The sequence below is a fragment of the Salvelinus sp. IW2-2015 genome, linkage group LG4q.2, assembly GCF_002910315.2.
Source record: "Salvelinus sp. IW2-2015 linkage group LG4q.2, ASM291031v2, whole genome shotgun sequence".
NCBI classification, from domain to species: Eukaryota; Metazoa; Chordata; class Actinopteri; order Salmoniformes; family Salmonidae; genus Salvelinus; species Salvelinus sp. IW2-2015.
Window position 1 is genome coordinate 22,474,241 of NC_036843.1, and position 8,700 is coordinate 22,482,940.

The following is an 8,700-nucleotide window of genomic DNA, read 5'->3' on the forward strand; positions in this document are numbered from 1 at the left end:
TAGGAGGATCTTGGGACCTATGATGTTGATGACATTGATATGCGGAGACCCCCCCCCCTTTGTAGCTGGACATTAGAGCTGGACAATAAATGTGCCTCAGAGCACAGCTGCTGAAAGCAGTTGAGATGCCTCCACCACAGCCTCAGAATGTGTTTCTGAGGACCCTGCCCTGTCCATAACAAACACCCATCACAGAGGCTGGACTGAAAAAAAAATATTAACTGTTTTTGAAAGGGAAAAAAAATATTGTAAACAAAGAAATGTGTGAACACCTTGTTATTATTAATTTATGTTTTTTATACTTTATTTAACTAGGAAAGTCAGTTAAGAACATTTTACAAGACGACCACCAAAAGGCGAATAAAAAAGACTCCTGCATTGATGGGGGCTGGGATAAAAGAAATGAAGATAAATAAAATTAGAAAATATAGGACAAAACACACATCACAGACGAAGAGAGACACCACAACACTACGAAATGAAGAGAGCCTAGACAACAAACATAAGCATGGACCAGCAACATCTATGACACACAGCATGGTAGCAACACAACATTGACGAAACAGCAGGATAGCAACATAACATATGGCAAACAGGCACACAGGTTAGCAGCACAAAAACATTGTACAACACATTGATTGGGGCACCAGACAACAGCACCAAAGGGGCAAGAGGTAGAGACAACAAAAGCATACACGTGAAGGCCAAGCCACAACTGTCAGTAAGAGTGTCCATTGATTGAGTCTAGTTGAAGAGGAAATTGAGATTTAAAACTGTCCAGTTTGGAGCGGTGTTGCACTCGTTCCAGTCGCTAGAGCTGCAGCGCGGAACAGAAAAGACAAGGCGACCCAGGAATGAGTGCGGGTTTGGGTCCTTTACAAATGTGACGGGCAGAATAGAGTTGCATGGGAGGATGAGGGTTGCCAGTAGATATCTCAGAGAGGAGAGAGTTGAGGCTAGAGAGTTTGATAAATAAAGCATTCAAACCAGTCGGGTCTTGCGACAGGTATACAGAGATGAACCAGTTTACAGGGAGTATAGAGTGCATGATGTGTCCTACACCAGAGAGGCATGGGCAAATCTTGGATGGACCGAAATTGGTAGAAGATCATCTAGTCGCTCAGAGAGCACCGCGATACAACTCTGATCTGATAAAATTAATGGTCTCCCGGTAATCTTAAGCATGGGGAATAGGATGGTTACATACTGAATCAGGAAAGTTTGGCAAAGCTGTGTGAAAGAGGACTGATTACTAGATAGAGGGAAAACCAAGTCATAACTTAACTTTAGCCTGACAAGCTATTGATATGTCTGAGAGAAGGACAGGATGTACCGTCTAGCGCATACTCCTTAGTACTTGTATGAGGTGACTACCTTCAAGCTTCTAAACCCTCAGAGGTAGTAATCACACCGCGGCGAAGAGAGTGTCAACGACTTCCGCCGAAGCGGTCCCTTCCTAGTTCGCGCGTTCGGTGGTCGACGTCACCTGCCTTCTAGCCATCGGCCGATTCCACTTTCAATTTCCATTGGTTTTGTCTTGTCTTCCCTCTCACCTGGTTTCGAATATCCATCATACATGTTGTGTATTTAACCCTCTGTCCCCCAATGTCCTTGTCCAGAATTTTTTCTTGTAGTGCTTGTGTATGTTATGCTGGTGATACCGAGGTGCGAGGTTTGACCCATTTTCATTTATATGTTTTCTGTTTGCAGGGTGGTTTTTATGTTTATTAAAGCACACCGTTGTAACATCAGTTTTCGGCTCTCCTGCGCCTGACTTCTCGCGTGCCGCCAGTAACGCACCCCTTAGCAGGAGAGAGGCATGCTCTTACCAAACCAACATGACCTTTGTTTTGGAAAGGTTTTCAGAAACAAGGTTAGGGCAGAGAAAAACTGTTTGGGACACTAAGAAAGCTTTCTTGATAGGAGTGTTTAACCTCTCTGGGTACAAGTGGGAACGGTTAGCGGTTCCCACCTCGGACAACAGCCAGTGAAATTGCAGGGCGGCCAAATTCAAAACAACCCAGAAAATACCCAAAATTAAAAATTTCTCAAACATACAATATTTATACACCATGTTAAAGATACACTTGTTTGTAAATCCAACCACAGCATCCGAATTTCAAAAGGCTTTACTGCGAAAAGCCACCATGCGATTATGTTAGGTCAGCGGCCTAGTCACAGAAAAACCATACAAGCCAGTTTTCCAGCAAGGAGAGGGCTCACAAAAGCTCAGAAATAGCGATTAAATTTAATCACTAACCTTTGATCTTTCATCAGATGCACTCATAGGACTTCATGTACACATATACATGTTAGTGTTTAGTTCAATAAAGTTTATATTTATATAAAATCTCAGGTTACATTGGCGCGTTATGTTCAGGGAATGGCATGTGTCTCAACAAACAAAACCGAGTGAAAGTGCAGAGAGCCACATCAAATTACAGAAATACTCATCATAAACATTGATCTAAGATTTACAGTGTTTTAAACAGTACAAGAATTATAATAACACTATACTCCTTCTAATGCAAACCGCTGGTGTCAGATTTCAAAAAGGCTTTACGGCGGAAAAGCACCACTTACGATTATGTTAGGGTTACAGGCGACCTAGCCACAGAGAACATGACAGCCATTTCCTACAAGGAGAGGTGTTCACAAAAGTCAGAAAATAGGTTAAACATAAATCTGTACCATTTGATTGATCTTCATCTGATGGGCACTCCCAGTCTCTTGTAGACAACAAATGTTAGGTTTTCTTCAGATAAAGGTTCCATCATTATGTCCGAAAACCTTCTTTTGTGAAATGGCGCGTTCTAGTTCCAAGTAAATCCAAAATGCACAAGTCACGAGCACAAAGTCTAGACGAAAAGTCAAAAAAAAGTTATATTACAGTTTGTAGAAACATTGGTCAAAACGAAATGTATACCGCAATCAATCTTTAGAGTTTATTCATAAGCTCTTCAAGTAAATGTTTTCGAACGGACAATTCCTTTGTCTTTAGAAATAAAAGGAACGGAGATTGTGCTCACGGCCCGCGAGGGACTAAACTAAAGGTTCTCCTTCAACCAAACCACTAGTTCAATACAGCTCTTATTCGCTCCCCCTTCATAGAAGAAAGCCTTGAAACATGTTCTAAAGACTGTTGACCATCTAGGGAAGCCTTTAGGAAGTGCATCTGACCCCTATAGACACAGTATATTGGATAGGCATTCACTAAAAAACATCCAAAAACCTCAGATTCATACTTCCTGGTTGAGTTATTTCGGTTTTCACCTGACGCCATATGAGTTAACTGTGTATACTCACAGACATCATTTCAAAACAGTTTTAGAAACTTCAGAGTGTTTACTATCCAAGATACTAATAATATGCATATCCTGCCTCTGGCCTAGAGAGAGCAGGCAGTCACTCTGGGCACGGCTTTCACCGGACGTGAAAATAACTGCCCCCTACACCAGTGAGAGCAACACAAAATCCCCGGAGAAGGAGCAGAGAGGGAAACTGAAGATATGAAGACTGTATCCTACTGGACAATATAAATGTATCAGAAAGAGAGCCTGGCCTAACTGCCTGGAAGCTATGTATGTTGATGTAAAATGAAGAGAGAAGAGCGTGGGCGGGCCTAGAATTGAGCCTTGGAGAGTACACCCTTGGTGACAGGCAGTGCTGAGGGACCAGCAAGATTGTCCTGAGCATTATTACACGTGCACTCGTGAGAGAGATAGAGTTAGCAAACCATGCCAAAGACCCCTGCAAAGGATACCAATTAACTCCTAGCCAGACCACAAGAAGAGGAGAAAATGGTCTACAATAAATCAAAAAGCTTTGGACGACCTCAATAAGAAAATAGAACAGCACAACATTGCTATAAGAATGCAGGAAAGAGAAAAGCAATGTTCAGGACATCAATTAAAGACCTTTAAAGTGCGAGTGACACATCCGAATAAACAGCGAGAGCGGAAACCAGAGATGCAATACCAAAGGAGAGAACCATATAGTAGACGATACAAGAGAAAGCCCAGTCAAGTAGATGAGTGACAAGAAGTTTTTGAGAAATAAATAGAAGCAAAAATAGAGAAATTGGCCCTGTAAAACAGTTGAGAGAATCAGCGGTGAATGATCTCGGCCCCCTGTTATAGGTAAGAAGAAAAGCCCGTGCTGCCTCTCCAAGCGAAGATAGGAAGAACCAGTCCACAAGGAGAAGAGAAGAGGAGAGGAAGAGGGAGGAAGTGGGTTAAGAAGGTCAGAGGATAGAACTTGGCGAGATGATAGGAGGGGCAACCAATCTGAACCCAGAGAAAGAAAGTGTTAGTTCAGAGAAGAGGAGAAGAGTCAGAGAAAGTGAATTAAGAGCCCTCGATTAGCAACCATACAGAGCACAAGACCAAGTGAAGCTCGCACCAGAGTGGAGAGTAGACAATTTTAAGCATTAGTGACCGAGACAAGACAGGATGCAAAAGACAAAAACAGGTGTGCAAACAGCAGCAGGGCAAAAGTCGGTGAAGACAGATGCAGGTACCACGGCCGTGTCAAATAGGTGAGGAGGGGGAAAAAAAAAGGAGTGGCATGCACGTGTGGCACCAAGGGAAGTCGATGGGAGGGTGCATGACAGGGAAATCCAAAAAAAAAAATCAATGAAAGCAGGTGGGAGGGCAAAAAAAATAAAAAACGCCAAGGGGGAACAATACGGTGCAGCACGGCAGCCGATGACAAGCCATGCGCGAAGCGCATCGTCAGGGCATGGAAAGCATGGACTCGGCGCCACTGTCAAGTGAGTGCGCTGTGGGGGAAGTCGAGCAGGGTGCGTGCGTAAGACTGGGTCGCTGAAGACCGCCAACATGTGACCGGAGTTCAAACAGAGGGGAACATGGGGGGTGGAGTGTCCGGGGATGGGATGGGTCCGGGGGTGAGTGTAGTGGGCCGGGAGTAGGGGCGGGGGAGGGTGGTAGTGGGCCGGGGAGGAGGGGCCGGGGAGGGAGTGTGCGCGGGGGTGATGGAGGGACAGGTGGCTGGTGGAGGGGGGTGAGGAAGGGAAATATATCCGACAAGGGATCGAGGAGAAGAAGAGAGAAGACAGAAGACTAGATACTGCCGTCTAATTAGCCAGACCGAAGAGAAACCGCACCGCGCACGTGCACGCGCGTGTGGGAGATAGAAACTGCCGTCAACAGCGGGGGCAAATGCATCGACGGCTTAACACAAACCAGGAGGAGAGAGGGAGTGGCACGCAGGTGTCCAGCAAGGAGCTGACACGGTACAAAACAGGAGGAGACCCTGGCCCGCAACGTAGCCGCCCAAGTGGGGGCAGGACGCTACAAGGCGAAAGCAGTGCCAGGGGACGCCAAGGCGTCCCACAGGGGTGGTGCTCAAGGTGGGCCTGGATGGGACCTTGGGGGGGGGGGACGCTGGTCGGACGAACAAGGAGAAAAAATTCGGGGGAGAGGTGAGTACGAACCCCAGACAGCTGGCAGTCTGGACAACTCAAAACGAGTGGTGCTGTCTCGAGGCACCGAACGACTCTACCCCGTGTCAAAGGCATGGAAATAGTGGCTGGCCCATCAGTCATCTGAATGAGAACGAACACAAGCCATGGTCTCAAGGTGCGCAAGCTGGGAAAAATACGGTCCCGCCCGCATCTACCACTGACGAAGTGAAGTGGAAAGTGTAACCCGGGAATGAGGCAAGTCAGGAAAGGAACAAGTCGTATGGTACAAGTGAAGCCACCCCGGCAAACCGGCCTGACGTCCAGACAAGGCGCAGCCCGAGGGACGCCGATGCACGGCCAGGGTGAACCAGCCGCGGAGCAAAACCAGGTCGTGAGGGAGCCCTGCAACACGGAGAGCAGTGCCGGAGACCCGCTGCACACACGTGGAGCCTCAAGTAAGGGCACACAAGAAAGGGAGCACAGCTGCACCGTGGACCACAGTGGCAGGCAGGTGCAGGCAACGAGCAGGGGGCCGGATGGGGGGACAAGCGGTGGAGAACTGGGGCCGCACGACCAGCAGAACAGAGGAGGAGCAGAGAAAGGACAGGAACAGAGAAACAGACAGGAAGGGCAAGGAAAGCATGGCTGAGTCAAATAGGAAGAGTAGCAAAAAGGAGGAGGCAGAAACCAGTGAAACTTGTAAAAATGGACCAGAGATGACAGTTGAGATAAGAGAGCAAGAAGAGAGAGAGGTACAGCGCAGATGTTCAGAAACAAGCTTGGAGTCGACAGAACGAGAGAGCAGAACAGAGAGAGCAGAACAGAGTGATAGAGAGAAGCAGGCTGAGACGCAACATCCGCAGATATCCAGCCGAACAGAACATGTAAAGGTGATGACGAGCAGAACCAGAGAGAGCCAGAACAGAGAGAGGAGAGCAGAAGAGCGAGATAGCGAGGGAGAGGCAGGGCAGCCAGAGAGAGCAGAAGAGACAGTGAAGTAGAGACCGAAGACAGAGGAGAGCAGATGAGCAGGAGAGAGCAAACAAGAAAGCAGAACAGAGAGAGCAGAACGAGAGGAGAGCAGAGGCAAAGGAGAGCAGGTATGATGGAGTTCGTACAGAGAGTCAGTGTCTAATAACAGGAGCGAGTGTAGTCAAACAATTTTCGCAGAAGCAGAGACAGAACTGAGAGCAGTAACCAGAGTAGAGCAGTATAATGCGAGAGGAGTGAGAGAGGTCAATAGAGTGACCAGACGAGCCGAAGACAGGAGAGGAGAACCGTAAACGAGAGCGATGAGGTCACAACTAGAGTGAGTAAAACAAGCAGTAAGCACAGAAGCAGGACAGCATGAAACGTGAGTGTGCGTCCAGCTAACTAGCACGTGTGGAGAGCAGAACGAAGATGAGAGTGTGCAGAACACAGAGAAAGCAGAGCAGGTGAGAGGCAGAAGTAGAAGAAAGCAGAACAGAGAGAGCAGAGCAGGGAGAGCAGAACAGAGAGAGCAGAACAGAAAGAGCAGAACAGAGAGAGCAAGGCAGGGAGAGCAGAACAGAGAAAGCAGAACAGAGAGAGCAGAACAGAGAGAGCAGAGCAGGGAGAGCAGAACAGAGAGAGCAGAGAAGAGAACGAAGGAGGGCGTGGTTAGGATTTAATGGCTTGGAACATTCCTGACTTGTGGGCAAATACTCCAGGGGAAACTTCAAATAATGGCCAACATATTTTTTGACATATTAATTAAATGTCAAGCCACAATTGTGAATGCAATGCAGTGCAGATGGGCTAGTTTCAAAGGAAAGGTACAGTAATCAGATTCATAGAGCCCAGTCCCAGTTTAGATTTTCCTATAAAGGAAATAAGGTGGTGGAGAGGAAAGCAAACGCTACATGTTTCTTCTCTGGCGAGTCACTATCCAAAAGAAAGATTCATCACTGACATATAGAACAATGAAATCTGTTGCTTTGAAAACTATTTTTATTTAAACATATACTTAAATACTTCCAATAAACCAAAATGAAGTACTTCTTTGCTTGATTCCAGCGTCTTGGAACTGAAAACAAATGGGATCTTCTATAAATCATGATAATGTTAGACTGGCAAAGAATAACACAAATAGTAATGTTAGGAGAAGAATCCTCTAGCAGATAAAACGTAGGGAATTCAAGTCAACTGTCATTGTCAAAAACAATCCTCCACTGCATCAAAGTTAAACGATGAGATCCATAGCAGTGAAGCTCATGAAACTGCCGCCTGCACTCAGTATTAACAGACAGTACATACCCTGGGGCACTTCCGGCACCAACATCAGGCCTCAGACCCACTGGACAAAGCCTGGAAAACAGAGATCCTCTCTGTGGTCAAATAAAAGCTGTCAATGTCAACAGAGCTCTGATGTTACAGCTGGGGGGTAATGGAGTGTGTGACCTCATCATTCTAAACGCACACAGAGAGAGGTGTTTTTACAAAGGTAGACGACGTCTCTTCAGGATTCCTCAWCCGTTGACTGTTGACTGTAGTGTACAGAGAAAGGCCTGTCATCTCAAGTGGACATAATTCTACAGTTGTTAGACCTGTAACGTTGAATTAGCATCAGAAGAAGGAGTAAATAATTGATTAAAGTTAAATGTTGATTTTATTATTAGACAGACAGACAGACAGACAGACAGGCAGACAGGCAGGCAGGCAGGCAGGCAGGCAGGCAGGCAGGCAGGCAGGCAGGCAGGCAGAGACATAAGGAAACCTGTCCTTTACCTGAGCTAAGGGTGAATCCACAGTCATGTAACATGTATGCAGCTGATCCCAGCCAAGTACAGAACTCTGAGAGAGAAGCAGAACCCTGGAATGGAATGTGGAATGTGGAATGACAGAGAGCAGAGAGGCCTCTAGCATCTGAGTTAACCTCAGAAGGCTTCTAGAATCATGACTCCACTTGCATGTGAGAGAGAGATCTGGGACATGGTGTTCATCTGAGCACAGGTTGGACAGGTATGAATCCCTGACAGACAGGTAGGGTGAAATAAGGTAGGACAGGTGGTAATTCATCACTTTTATCTAAGCAGCAAAGGTTTAAACTTAAAATAATGTATTATTTATCATTTAGGACACAAGTTTAAATCTGCACCTGAGAAGGAAAAGTGTCCAAAAAATGTGTCAGGGAGGCATACTAGTTTGTATGAATAGGGTGTCATTTGAGAGATATAGTCTATGCATGAGGCTCTTTTGTGGCTTGTTGTTTTCAAAGAGTTATTTTCAAAACCAGAGCCCTGGTCAAAAGTAGT